Source organism: Pleurodeles waltl, chromosome 10 (genome assembly GCF_031143425.1).
Source record: "Pleurodeles waltl isolate 20211129_DDA chromosome 10, aPleWal1.hap1.20221129, whole genome shotgun sequence".
Taxonomy (NCBI): Eukaryota; Metazoa; Chordata; class Amphibia; order Caudata; family Salamandridae; genus Pleurodeles; species Pleurodeles waltl.
In genome coordinates, this window is record NC_090449.1 from 326,133,580 (window position 1) to 326,147,664 (window position 14,085).

The 14,085-nt window shown below is 48.6% G+C and overlaps 4 non-coding genes across 4 annotated transcripts; all 4 read right to left on the reverse strand.

The window, feature by feature from the left end:
- Positions 1-2,995: 2,995 nt before the first annotated feature.
- On the reverse strand, positions 2,996-3,068 carry TRNAV-CAC (transfer RNA valine (anticodon CAC)). Its single transcript has one exon. It is a non-coding gene; the product is annotated as a tRNA-Val (tRNA).
- A 3,500-nt stretch (positions 3,069-6,568) lies between these two features.
- TRNAV-CAC (transfer RNA valine (anticodon CAC)) lies at positions 6,569-6,641 on the reverse strand. Its single transcript has one exon. It is a non-coding gene; the product is annotated as a tRNA-Val (tRNA).
- A 5,025-nt stretch (positions 6,642-11,666) lies between these two features.
- TRNAL-CAA (transfer RNA leucine (anticodon CAA)) lies at positions 11,667-11,778 on the reverse strand. The gene is made up of 2 exons: positions 11,741-11,778; positions 11,667-11,712 (listed from the first exon to the last, which is right to left on the reverse strand). It is a non-coding gene; the product is annotated as a tRNA-Leu (tRNA).
- A 306-nt stretch (positions 11,779-12,084) lies between these two features.
- Positions 12,085-12,157, reverse strand: TRNAV-CAC (transfer RNA valine (anticodon CAC)). Its single transcript has one exon. It is a non-coding gene; the product is annotated as a tRNA-Val (tRNA).
- Positions 12,158-14,085: the final 1,928 nt, after the last annotated feature.

The window sequence follows — 14,085 nt, forward strand, 5'->3', positions numbered from 1 at the left end:
GACAGAGAGTGGGAGACTACATCCCAAAGCAAGAAACTGCACATGGTGCTCTCTTCTGCAGTACGACTAGAGTCATTTGCATGGTCTTCATCGAACATGACATAAAAAGCCTCTATCCTTTAGACATTTTGGCCCAGATTTACAAGAAAATGACTAAGCGCGACGCTGTGCCAAATTTGCAAGCCCCACGCGCCGTCATTTTCAAAATGCAGGGAAGCGCCGTATTTAGTAGAATACAGCGCACCCCTGTGCTTCCCCCTGCGCCAGCTCTAAATTAGCTGCTGAGCGCCAACGCAGCCGTTCTTGCACCATGGTACAAGGATGACTGCGTTGAGGGGGAAATTGTTTTTGTGCAGGAAGGGACACCTTCCTGCCCAAAAAAAAAATCTTCAATGGTGATTTGCTCTTACTTCTATGTGTGCTGCAGAATGCATCACACATAGAAAGAGCAAAAACAAGGAGAAATGAAAACATTTCTCCTCAGTGCGCCACTCTAACGACACCCCTGGGATGGCGTTGGATTTTGGTGCTGACGCAGATTTACGCCAACTCCTAAATCTGGAGCAGCATCAAAATGCTATGGTGTTGCTGTGGCACACTCCCAACAACACCCATTGCACGCCCCTTCCAGGGAACGCGCTGCGTGCTAAGGGGCCGTATTTACAAGGTGGTGTTAAGCCACAAAAAGTGGCTGAACGCCATCTTGTAAATACCGCACAGTGCATAGTGCCACGGGGGCGTCACTAAAAGTGATGCTCCGGTGGCGATAGGACCTTGTAAGTCTGGCACTTTATTTGCTCAAGGTGTGTGTTCTTGGTGAGGGCAGGAAAGCTATTTTCGCTCTCGTACCTTCCTTCCTTGGCTGGCTTGAATGCTGTAGGCTCAGGCTTCATTGCAAAGGTCAAACAGTGAGCAACTGACTGCCGTAAGCTGGCGCAACTCCTCTTGGTGAGCTGTGACAGATGCCCCAGGAGCGTAGTAGCTCACGATGGTGAGGGATAGACACAGTCTCTTTTATCTCAGCTTGCCTGTCAGGTGAGGCAGGAAATGCAAATACTGTGAAAAAGCCCAGCGACTCGAACCAGGGACCTTTCGCATGTGAGGTGCGCATGATAACCACTACACTAGACAAACAGACACACTTGCCGGCTTGCTTCATGTGGCTATGCATTGTACTGGAACCACCACACTATGGAAACAGACACACCTGCTTGCTTTATGTGGCTATGCATTGGACTGGGATGCAAGTATGAGGGCCAATGTTCATGACGCTCAAAGCTGAGCCTTCCGGAACACGATCTCTTCCCTTGGAAGAAAGGAACTGGGATCACTTTCATTCCAAGAGGTGATTTCAGAACTGGACCCGAAATTACCATGGAGAAGCACTGTGCATTTAATGTTCCTACGAGCACTGCTGCTCCAGCACAGAAAAGCAGTTGCAAAGAAATCTCGCATACCTTCATGATGCTGAACCGTCTCGACGCCAGTATAAAGCATGTATTGCATTGCAACATGACATCTTACAAGAGTGAAAAGCATAAATACTCCTGTTTAAAACACAGACTGAACCTATAAAGGTAGGGGTTTGTCTGGGATTTGAACCGAGGTCCTCTCACACCCGAAGCGAGAATCATACCCCTATATCAACTAGACTGCCGCTGCATAGTCATTTGAAACATCTTCTGAAGCGTCTTTCCGAAAAGCAGGGCCATTTGGAGTCTCTCTCTCTCTAAGCGTGCCATAGCAATTGATGTTTTCTGTCAAGGATTTTTTGTTTGTCTCTAGCAAGGCAAGAGGTAGTCAAAATGCCCTGTGCCAGTGAGCTGAACTAGGGCACTGATGTGAAAAGCAGACCCTTTCTGGTAGTTGTAACCCGCTGCAAGTCATGGACCCTTGCACCTTAGACTTCCCAACCAGAAGCACTGAAGGGCCTGCTAGCTCTTGAGCCAGAGGAGCATGCCTCTTGGATTCAAGCACACTTGCTCGATCAGCGCTCGATCAGGCAAGATTTATATTAGTGGCTCATAGGCCTGAAACACTCACCTGGGAGACGCAGGGTGGCTGATTTCCCGGAATGGCCCTTGATGGTGAAATCACCTCCTTTCCCCCGCCTCATTTCAGAATTGTGTGCTAGTCGCAAGACAGTGTTCAGGGGTTCATGGGTACTGCCTACTCCCAGCTGCCTCTCTGTCTTCTTCATGTAAATTGCAAGTCACGAGGAGGCACCATTGCCAATATGCTCCGCCCACCTAACCAAGAAACCTAGTTTGAGCTTGTCTGCCTGTGTTGTTGCAGGGGCAGTGTCTTCTTTGCCCAAAAGGTGGCAGGAGAGCCTCACTTCAAACGATAGAATCAACTGCTTAAGTAGAAACCAGCATGGTAGTTACTGTCATAAAGTGCAGCTCTAACAGAAGGTGTGCCTGAGACGCCCCTTCCAGTAATACACAGAATTTTGATTGAGGGCCCAGCCGATGGGTTGGTGGATTTCTCCTCACATGCCACAGCAGCTTCCAAAGATAGTGGTGTGAGGAGCTGGCTCTGCAAGCAGAGCAAGATTTAAGGGAAGAAAATACACCTGTCAGAAGTGGGATTTGAACCCACTCCTCCATGAAGAGACCAGAAGGCTCAGCTTTACTGAAGATCAAGCTCTCTTGAGTCTGGCGCCTTAGACCACTCGGCCATCCTGACAGCCAAAACAGTGTGCAGGTCGGACTCTTCAGTCTGCACTTGTTGATTTTGCCGCTTGCAATGTTCCTATCAAAGTCACAGCTTTAAAGGCCCCACAATATAACATGGCCAAGAAAAGAAAAAAAAAACAGAACAAGAAACAATGCACATGCACGACCACCGAGGGATGCAGATAACTTTTTAGCGTCCTGCAATAGTAAAGCACGTTTTACACAGGTCACAAGTTTTTAAAGGTCATTTCTGTCTAAGTGTGCATTGAGAGAGACTGAGGTTTTAGGGAGCAAACACAAAAGCTGCTGCTGCCAAGTGTTTCTGCCCGGTCTCGAACCGGGGACCTTTCGCGTGTGAGGCGAACGTGATAACCACTACACTACAGAAACAAGCTTGCTGGTTTGACTGAAGGAGCACAGTTCCCCTCATATGTTTGCACGATTTCCTCTATACTTTATCAGCAGTTGCTTGGAATGCGAGGGGTAAGTGTGAAAATTGCAGCGGTGTCAGCCAGCATGCATACACTCAGACGTCCTGAAAAATCCCACAGCTGCGGGCAGAGACAGACAAATATCTGATGCCTAAATGCCAGGAAGGAGAGCCTGTGAAATCATCACACAGGGCGCACTGAGAGCAAGCAGGAAGGAAGCCAAGGCATTGTAATCCATTTTTCGCCTGAGGCAAAAAATATGTTTTGCGCAACAATGCTTCGAGTGGAATGAGAAATGTTGAGGGGTTGTGTATTTTGAGCAGGATTTGATTGTTTTCCGCTAAAATGGGCTCGTCCGGGATTTGAACCTGGGACCTCTCACACCCTAAGCGAGAATCATACCCCTAGACCAATGAGCCTGGGCACACAAATGCAACGGCTCCGACCCTGCTCGGAGGGTTGGTGACAGAGAGTGGGAGACTACATCCCAAAGCAAGAAACTGCACATGGTGCTCTCTTCTGCAGTACGACTAGAGTCATTTGCATGGTCTTCATCGAACATGACATAAAAAGCCTCTATCCTTTAGACATTTTGGCCCAGATTTACAAGAAAATGACTAAGCGCGACGCTGTGCCAAATTTGCAAGCCCCACGCGCAGTCATTTTCAAAATGCAGGGAAGCGCCGTATTTAGTAGAATACAGCGCACCCCTGTGCTTCCCCCTGCGCCAGCTCTAAATTAGCTGCTGAGCGCCAACGCAGCCGTTCTTGCACCATGGTACAAGGATGACTGCGTTGAGGGGGAAATTGTTTTTGTGCAGGAAGGGACACCTTCCTGCCCAAAAAAAAAATCTTCAATGGTGATTTGCTCTTACTTCTATGTGTGCTGCAGAATGCATCACACATAGAAAGAGCAAAAACAAGGAGAAATGAAAACATTTCTCCTCAGTGCGCCACTCTAACGACACCCCTGGGATGGCGTTGGATTTTGGTGCTGACGCAGATTTACGCCAACTCCTAAATCTGGAGCAGCATCAAAATGCTATGGTGTTGCTGTGGCACACTCCCAACAACACCCATTGCACGCCCCTTCCAGGGAACGCGCTGCGTGCTAAGGGGCCGTATTTACAAGGTGGTGTTAAGCCACAAAAAGTGGCTGAACGCCATCTTGTAAATACCGCGCAGTGCATAGTGCCACCGGGGCGTCACTAAAAGTGATGCTCCGGTGGCGATAGGGCCTTGTAAGTCTGGCACTTTATTTGCTCAAGGTGTGTGTTCTTGGTGAGGGCAGGAAAGCTATTTTCGCTCTCGTACCTTCCTTCCTTGGCTGGCTTGAATGCTGTAGGCTCAGGCTTCATTGCAAAGGTCAAACAGTGAGCAACTGACTGCCGTAAGCTGGCGCAACTCCTCTTGGTGAGCTGTGACAGATGCCCCAGGAGCGTAGTACCTCACGATGGTGAGGGATAGACACAGTCTCTTTTATCTCAGCTTGCCTGTCAGGTGAGGCAGGAAATGCAAATACTGTGAAAAAGCCCAGCGACTCGAACCAGGGACCTTTCGCATGTGAGGTGCGCATGATAACCACTACACTAGACAAACAGACACACTTGCCGGCTTGCTTCATGTGGCTATGCATTGTACTGGAACCACCACACTATGGAAACAGACACACCTGCTTGCTTTATGTGGCTATGCATTGGACTGGGATGCAAGGATGAGGGCCAATGTTCATGACGCTCAAAGCTGAGCCTTCCGGAACACGATCTCTTCCCTTGGAAGAAAGGAACTGGGATCACTTTCATTCCAAGAGGTGATTTCAGAACTGGACCCGAAATTACCATGGAGAAGCACTGTGCATTTAATGTTCCTACGAGCACTGCTGCTCCAGCACAGAAAAGCAGTTGCAAAGAAATCTCGCATACCTTCATGATGCTGAACCGTCTCGACGCCAGTATAAAGCATGTATTGCATTGCAACATGACATCTTACAAGAGTGAAAAGCAGAAATACTCCTGTTTTAAACACAGACTGAACCTATAAAGGGAGGGGTTTGTCTGGGATTTGAACCGAGGTCCTCTCACACCCGAAGAGAGAATCATACCCCTATACCAACTAGACTGCCGCTGCATAGTCATTTGAAACATCTTCTGAAGCGTCTTTCCGAAAAGCAGGGCCATTTGGAGGCTCTCTCTCTCTAAGCGTGCCATAGCAATTGATGTTTTCTGTCAAGGATTTTTTGTTTGTCTCTAGCAAGGCAAGAGGTAGTCAAAATGCCCTGTGCCAGTGAGCTGAACTAGGGCACTGATGTGAAAAGCAGACCCTTTCTGGTAGTTGTAACCCGCTGCAAGTCATGGACCCTTGCACCTTAGACTTCCCAACCAGAAGCACTGAAGGGCCTGCTAGCTCTTGAGCCAGAGGAGCATGCCTCTTGGATTCAAGCACACTTGCTTGATCAGCGCTCGATCAGGCGAGATTTATATTAGTGGCTCATAGGCCTGAAACACTCACCTGGGAGACGCAGGGTGGCTGATTTCCCGGAATGGCCCTTGATGGGGAAATCACCTCCTTTCCCCCGCCTCATTTCAGAATTGTGTGCTAGTCGCAAGACAGTGTTCAGGGGTTCATGGGTACTGCCTACTCCCAGCTGCCTCTCTGTCTTCTTCATGTAAATTGCAAGTCACGAGGAGGCACCATTGCCAATATGCTCCGCCCACCTAACCAAGAAACCTAGTTTGAGCTTGTCTGCCTGTGTTGTTGCAGGGGCAGTGTCTTCTTTGCCCAAAAGGTGGCAGGAGAGCCTCACTTCAAACGATAGAATCAACTGCTTAAGTAGAAACCAGCATGGTAGTTACTGTCATAAAGTGCAGCTCTAACAGAAGGTGTGCCTGAGACGCCCCTTCCAGTAATACACAGAATTTTGATTGAGGGCCCAGCCGATGGGTTGGTGGATTTCTCCTCACATGCCACAGCAGCTTCCAAAGATAGTGGTGTGAGGAGCTGGCTCTGCAAGCAGAGCAAGATTTAAGGGAAGAAAATACACCTGTCAGAAGTGGGATTTGAACACACGCCTCCATGAAGAGACCAGAAGGTTCAGCTTCACTGAAGATCAAGCTCTCTTGAGTCTGGCGCCTTAGACCACTCGGCCATCCTGACAGCCAAAACAGTGTGCAGGTCGGACTCTTCAGTCTGCACTTGTTGATTTTGCCGCTTGCAATGTTCCTATCAAAGTCACAGCTTTAAAGGCCCCACAATATAACATGGCCAAGAAAAAAAAAAAAAAACAGAACAAGAAACAATGCACATGCACGACCACCGAGGGATGCAGATAACTTTTTAGCGTCCTGCAATAGTAAAGCACGTTTTACACAGGTCACAAGTTTTTAAAGGTCATTTCTGTCTAAGTGTGCATTGAGAGAGACTGAGGTTTTAGGGAGCAAACACAAAAGCTGCTGCTGCCAAGTGTTTCTGCCCGGTCTCGAACCGGGGACCTTTCGCGTGTGAGGCGAACGTGATAACCACTACACTACAGAAACAAGCTTGCTGGTTTGACTGAAGGAGCACAGTTCCCCTCATATGTTTGCACGATTTCCTCTATACTTTATCAGCAGTTGCTCGGAATGCGAGGGGTAAGTGTGAAAATTGCAGCGGTGTCAGCCAGCATGCATACACTCAGACGTCCTGAAAAATCCCACAGTTGCGGGCAGAGACAGACAAATATCTGATGCCTAAATGCCAGGAAGGAGAGCCTGTGAAATCATCACACAGGGCGCACTGAGAGCAAGCAGGAAGGAAGCCAAGGCATTGTAATCCATTTTTCGCCTGAGGCAAAAAATATGTTTTGCGCAACAATGCTTCGAGTGGAATGAGAAATGTTGAGGGGTTGTGTATTTTGAGCAGGATTTGATTGTTTTCCGCTAAAATGGGCTCGTCCGGGATTTGAATCTGGGACCTCTCGCACCCTAAGCGAGAATCATACCCCTAGACCAACGAGCCTGGGCACAGAAATGCAACGGCTCCGACCCTGCTCGGAGGGTTGGTGACAGAGAGTGGGAGACTACATCCCAAAGCAAGAAACTGCACATGGTGCTCTCTTCTGCAGTACGACTAGAGTCATTTGCATGGTCTTCATCGAACATGACATAAAAAGCCTCTATCCTTTAGACATTTTGGCCCAGATTTACAAGAAAATGACTAAGCGCGACGCTGTGCCAAATTTGCAAGCCCCACGCGCCGTCATTTTCAAAATGCAGGGAAGCGCCGTATTTAGTAGAATACAGCGCACCCCTGTGCTTCCCCCTGCGCCAGCTCTAAATTAGCTGCTGAGCGCCAGCGCAGCCGTTCTTGCACCATGGTACAAGGATGACTGCGTTGAGGGGGAAATTGTTTTTGTGCAGGAAGGGACACCTTCCTGCCCAAAAAAAAAATCTTCAATGGTGATTTGCTCTTACTTCTATGTGTGCTGCAGAATGCATCACACATAGAAAGAGCAAAAACAAGGAGAAATGAAAACATTTCTCCTCAGTGCGCCACTCTAACGACACCCCTGGGATGGCGTTGGATTTTGGTGCTGACGCAGATTTACGCCAACTCCTAAATCTGGAGCAGCATCAAAATGCTATGGTGTTGCTGTGGCACACTCCCAACAACACCCATTGCACGCCCCTTCCAGGGAACGCGCTGCGTGCTAAGGGGCCGTATTTACAAGGTGGTGTTAAGCCACAAAAAGTGGCTGAACGCCATCTTGTAAATACCGCACAGTGCATAGTGCCACGGGGGCGTCACTAAAAGTGATGCTCCAGTGGCGATAGGACCTTGTAAGTCTGGCACTTTATTTGCTCAAGGTGTGTGTTCTTGGTGAGGGCAGGAAAGCTATTTTCGCTCTCGTACCTTCCTTCCTTGGCTGGCTTGAATGCTGTAGGCTCAGGCTTCATTGCAAAGGTCAAACAGTGAGCAACTGACTGCCGTAAGCTGGCGCAACTCCTCTTGGTGAGCTGTGACAGATGCCCCAGGAGCGTAGTAGCTCACGATGGTGAGGGATAGACACAGTCTCTTTTATCTCAGCTTGCCTGTCAGGTGAGGCAGGAAATGCAAATACTGTGAAAAAGCCCAGCGACTCGAACCAGGGACCTTTCGCATGTGAGGTGCGCATGATAACCACTACACTAGACAAACAGACACACTTGCCGGCTTGCTTCATGTGGCTATGCATTGTACTGGAACCACCACACTATGGAAACAGACACACCTGCTTGCTTTATGTGGCTATGCATTGGACTGGGATGCAAGTATGAGGGCCAATGTTCATGACGCTCAAAGCTGAGCCTTCCGGAACACGATCTCTTCCCTTGGAAGAAAGGAACTGGGATCACTTTCATTCCAAGAGGTGATTTCAGAACTGGACCCGAAATTACCATGGAGAAGCACTGTGCATTTAATGTTCCTACGAGCACTGCTGCTCCAGCACAGAAAAGCAGTTGCAAAGAAATCTCGCATACCTTCATGATGCTGAACCGTCTCGACGCCAGTATAAAGCATGTATTGCATTGCAACATGACATCTTACAAGAGTGAAAAGCATAAATACTCCTGTTTAAAACACAGACTGAACCTATAAAGGTAGGGGTTTGTCTGGGATTTGAACCGAGGTCCTCTCACACCCGAAGCGAGAATCATACCCCTATATCAACTAGACTGCCGCTGCATAGTCATTTGAAACATCTTCTGAAGCGTCTTTCCGAAAAGCAGGGCCATTTGGAGTCTCTCTCTCTCTAAGCGTGCCATAGCAATTGATGTTTTCTGTCAAGGATTTTTTGTTTGTCTCTAGCAAGGCAAGAGGTAGTCAAAATGCCCTGTGCCAGTGAGCTGAAGTAGGGCACTGATGTGAAAAGCAGACCCTTTCTGGTAGTTGTAACCCGCTGCAAGTCATGGACCCTTGCACCTTAGACTTCCCAACCAGAAGCACTGAAGGGCCTGCTAGCTCTTGAGCCAGAGGAGCATGCCTCTTGGATTCAAGCACACTTGCTCGATCAGCGCTCGATCAGGCAAGATTTATATTAGTGGCTCATAGGCCTGAAACACTCACCTGGGAGACGCAGGGTGGCTGATTTCCCGGAATGGCCCTTGATGGTGAAATCACCTCCTTTCCCCCGCCTCATTTCAGAATTGTGTGCTAGTCGCAAGACAGTGTTCAGGGGTTCATGGGTACTGCCTACTCCCAGCTGCCTCTCTGTCTTCTTCATGTAAATTGCAAGTCACGAGGAGGCACCATTGCCAATATGCTCCGCCCACCTAACCAAGAAACCTAGTTTGAGCTTGTCTGCCTGTGTTGTTGCAGGGGCAGTGTCTTCTTTGCCCAAAAGGTGGCAGGAGAGCCTCACTTCAAACGATAGAATCAACTGCTTAAGTAGAAACCAGCATGGTAGTTACTGTCATAAAGTGCAGCTCTAACAGAAGGTGTGCCTGAGACGCCCCTTCCAGTAATACACAGAATTTTGATTGAGGGCCCAGCCGATGGGTTGGTGGATTTCTCCTCACATGCCACAGCAGCTTCCAAAGATAGTGGTGTGAGGAGCTGGCTCTGCAAGCAGAGCAAGATTTAAGGGAAGAAAATACACCTGTCAGAAGTGGGATTTGAACCCACACCTCCATGAAGAGACCAGAAGGCTCAGCTTCACTGAAGATCAAGCTCTCTTGAGTCTGGCGCCTTAGACCACTCGGCCATCCTGACAGCCAAAACAGTGTGCAGGTCGGACTCTTCAGTCTGCACTTGTTGATTTTGCCGCTTGCAATGTTCCTATCAAAGTCACAGCTTTAAAGGCCCCACAATATAACATGGCCAAGAAAAGAAAAAAAAAACAGAACAAGAAACAATGCGCATGCACGACCACCGAGGGATGCAGATAACTTTTTAGCGTCCTGCAATAGTAAAGCACGTTTTACACAGGTCACAAGTTTTTAAAGGTCATTTCTGTCTAAGTGTGCATTGAGAGAGACTGAGGTTTTAGGGAGCAAACACAAAAGCTGCTGCTGCCAAGTGTTTCTGCCCGGTCTCGAACCGGGGACCTTTCGCATGTGAGGTGCGCATGATAACCACTACACTACACAAACAGACACACTTGCCGGCTTGCTTCATGTGGCTATGCATTGTACTGGAACCACCACACTATGGAAACAGACACACCTGCTTGCTTTATGTGGCTATGCATTGGACTGGGATGCAAGGATGAGGGCCAATGTTCATGACGCTCAAAGCTGAGCCTTCCGGAACACGATCTCTTCCCTTGGAAGAAAGGAACTGGGATCACTTTCATTCCAAGAGGTGATTTCAGAACTGGACCCGAAATTACCATGGAGAAGCACTGTGCATTTAATGTTCCTACGAGCACTGCTGCTCCAGCACAGAAAAGCAGTTGCAAAGAAATCTCGCATACCTTCATGATGCTGAACCGTCTCGACGCCAGTATAAAGCATGTATTGCATTGCAACATGACATCTTACAAGAGTGAAAAGCATAAATACTCCTGTTTAAAACACAGACTGAACCTATAAAGGTAGGGGTTTGTCTGGGATTTGAACCGAGGTCCTCTCACACCCGAAGCGAGAATCATACCCCTATACCAACTAGACTGCCGCTGCATAGTCATTTGAAACATCTTCTGAAGCGTCTTTCCGAAAAGCAGGGCCATTTGGAGGCTCTCTCTCTCTAAGCGTGCCATAGCAATTGATGTTTTCTGTCAAGGATTTTTTGTTTGTCTCTAGCAAGGCAAGAGGTAGTCAAAATGCCCTGTGCCAGTGAGCTGAACTAGGGCACTGATGTGAAAAGCAGACCCTTTCTGGTAGTTGTAACCCGCTGCAAGTCATGGACCCTTGCACCTTAGACTTCCCAACCAGAAGCACTGAAGGGCCTGCTAGCTCTTGAGCCAGAGGAGCATGCCTCTTGGATTTAAGCACACTTGCTCGATCAGCGCTTGATCAGGCTCGATCAGGCGAGATTTATATTAGTGGCTCATAGGCCTGAAACACTCACCTGGGAGACGCAGGGTGGCTGATTTCCCGGAATGGCCCTTGATGGGGAAATCACCTCCTTTCCCCCGCCTCATTTCAGAATTGTGTGCTAGTCGCAAGACAGTGTTCAGGGGTTCATGGGTACTGCCTACTCCCAGCTACCTCTCTGTCTTCTTCATGTAAATTGCAAGTCACGAGGAGGCACCATTGCCAATATGCTCCGCCCACCTAACCAAGAAACCTAGTTTGAGCTTGTCTGCCTGTGTTGTTGCAGGGGCAGTGTCTTCTTTGCCCAAAAGGTGGCAGGAGAGCCTCACTTCAAACGATAGAATCAACTGCTTAAGTAGAAACCAGCATGGTAGTTACTGTCATAAAGTGCAGCTCTAACAGAAGGTGTGCCTGAGACGCCCCTTCCAGTAATACACAGAATTTTGATTGAGGGCCCAGCCGATGGGTTGGTGGATTTCTCCTCACATGCCACAGCAGCTTCCAAAGATAGTGGTGTGAGGAGCTGGCTCTGCAAGCAGAGCAAGATTTAAGGGAAGAAAATACACCTGTCAGAAGTGGGATTTGAACCCACGCCTCCATGAAGAGACCAGAAGGCTCAGCTTCACTGACGATCAAGCTCTCTTGAGTCTGGCGCCTTAGACCACTCGGCCATCCTGACAGCCAAAACAGTGTGCAGGTCGGACTCTTCAGTCTGCACTTGTTGATTTTGCCGCTTGCAATGTTCCTATCAAAGTCACAGCTTTAAAGGCCCCACAATATAACATGGCCAAGAAAAAAAAAAAAAACAGAACAAGAAACAATGCACATGCACGACCACCGAGGGATGCAGATAACTTTTTAGCGTCCTGCAATAGTAAAGCACGTTTTACACAGGTCACAAGTTTTTAAAGGTCATTTCTGTCTAAGTGTGCATTGAGAGAGACTGAGGTTTTAGGGAGCAAACACAAAAGCTGCTGCTGACAAGTGTTTCTGCCCGGTCTCGAACCGGGGACCTTTCGCGTGTGAGGCGAACGTGATAACCACTACACTACAGAAACAAGCTTGCTGGTTTGACTGAAGGAGCACAGTTCCCCTCATATGTTTGCACGATTTCCTCTATACTTTATCAGCAGTTGCTTGGAATGCGAGGGGTAAGTGTGAAAATTGCAGCGGTGTCAGCCAGCATGCATACACTCAGACGTCCTGAAAAATCCCACAGCTGCGGGCAGAGACAGACAAATATCTGATGCCTAAATGCCAGGAAGGAGAGCCTGTGAAATCATCACACAGGGCGCACTGAGAGCAAGCAGGAAGGAAGCCAAGGCATTGTAATCCATTTTTCGCCTGAGGCAAAAAATATGTTTTGCGCAACAATGCTTCGAGTGGAATGAGAAATGTTGAGGGGTTGTGTATTTTGAGCAGGATTTGATTGTTTTCCGCTAAAATGGGCTCGTCCGGGATTTGAACCTGGGACCTCTCACACCCTTAGCGAGAATCATACCCCTAGACCAATGAGCCTGGGCACACAAATGCAACGGCTCCGACCCTGCTCGGAGGGTTGGTGACAGAGAGTGGGAGACTACATCCCAAAGCAAGAAACTGCACATGGTGCTCTCTTCTGCAGTACGACTAGAGTCATTTGCATGGTCTTCATCGAACATGACATAAAAAGCCTCTATCCTTTAGACATTTTGGCCCAGATTTACAAGAAAATGACTAAGCGCGACGCTGTGCCAAATTTGCAAGCCCCACGCGCAGTCATTTTCAAAATGCAGGGAAGCGCCGTATTTAGTAGAATACAGCGCACCCCTGTGCTTCCCCCTGCGCCAGCTCTAAATTAGCTGCTGAGCGCCAACGCAGCCGTTCTTGCACCATGGTACAAGGATGACTGCGTTGAGGGGGAAATTGTTTTTGTGCAGGAAGGGACACCTTCCTGCCCAAAAAAAAAATCTTCAATGGTGATTTGCTCTTACTTCTATGTGTGCTGCAGAATGCATCACACATAGAAAGAGCAAAAACAAGGAGAAATGAAAACATTTCTCCTCAGTGCGCCACTCTAACGACACCCCTGGGATGGCGTTGGATTTTGGTGCTGACGCAGATTTACGCCAACTCCTAAATCTGGAGCAGCATCAAAATGCTATGGTGTTGCTGTGGCACACTCCCAACAACACCCATTGCACGCCCCTTCCAGGGAACGCGCTGCGTGCTAAGGGGCCGTATTTACAAGGTGGTGTTAAGCCACAAAAAGTGGCTGAACGCCATCTTGTAAATACCGCGCAGTGCATAGTGCCACCGGGGCGTCACTAAAAGTGATGCTCCGGTGGCGATAGGGCCTTGTAAGTCTGGCACTTTATTTGCTCAAGGTGTGTGTTCTTGGTGAGGGCAGGAAAGCTATTTTCGCTCTCGTACCTTCCTTCCTTGGCTGGCTTGAATGCTGTAGGCTCAGGCTTCATTGCAAAGGTCAAACAGTGAGCAACTGACTGCCGTAAGCTGGCGCAACTCCTCTTGGTGAGCTGTGACAGATGCCCCAGGAGCGTAGTACCTCACGATGGTGAGGGATAGACACAGTCTCTTTTATCTCAGCTTGCCTGTCAGGTGAGGCAGGAAATGCAAATACTGTGAAAAAGCCCAGCGACTCGAACCAGGGACCTTTCGCATGTGAGGTGCGCATGATAACCACTACACTAGACAAACAGACACACTTGCCGGCTTGCTTCATGTGGCTATGCATTGTACTGGAACCACCACACTATGGAAACAGACACACCTGCTTGCTTTATGTGGCTATGCATTGGACTGGGATGCAAGGATGAGGGCCAATGTTCATGACGCTCAAAGCTGAGCCTTCCGGAACACGATCTCTTCCCTTGGAAGAAAGGAACTGGGATCACTTTCATTCCAAGAGGTGATTTCAGAACTGGACCCGAAATTACCATGGAGAAGCACTGTGCATTTAATGTTCCTACGAGCACTGCTGCTCCAG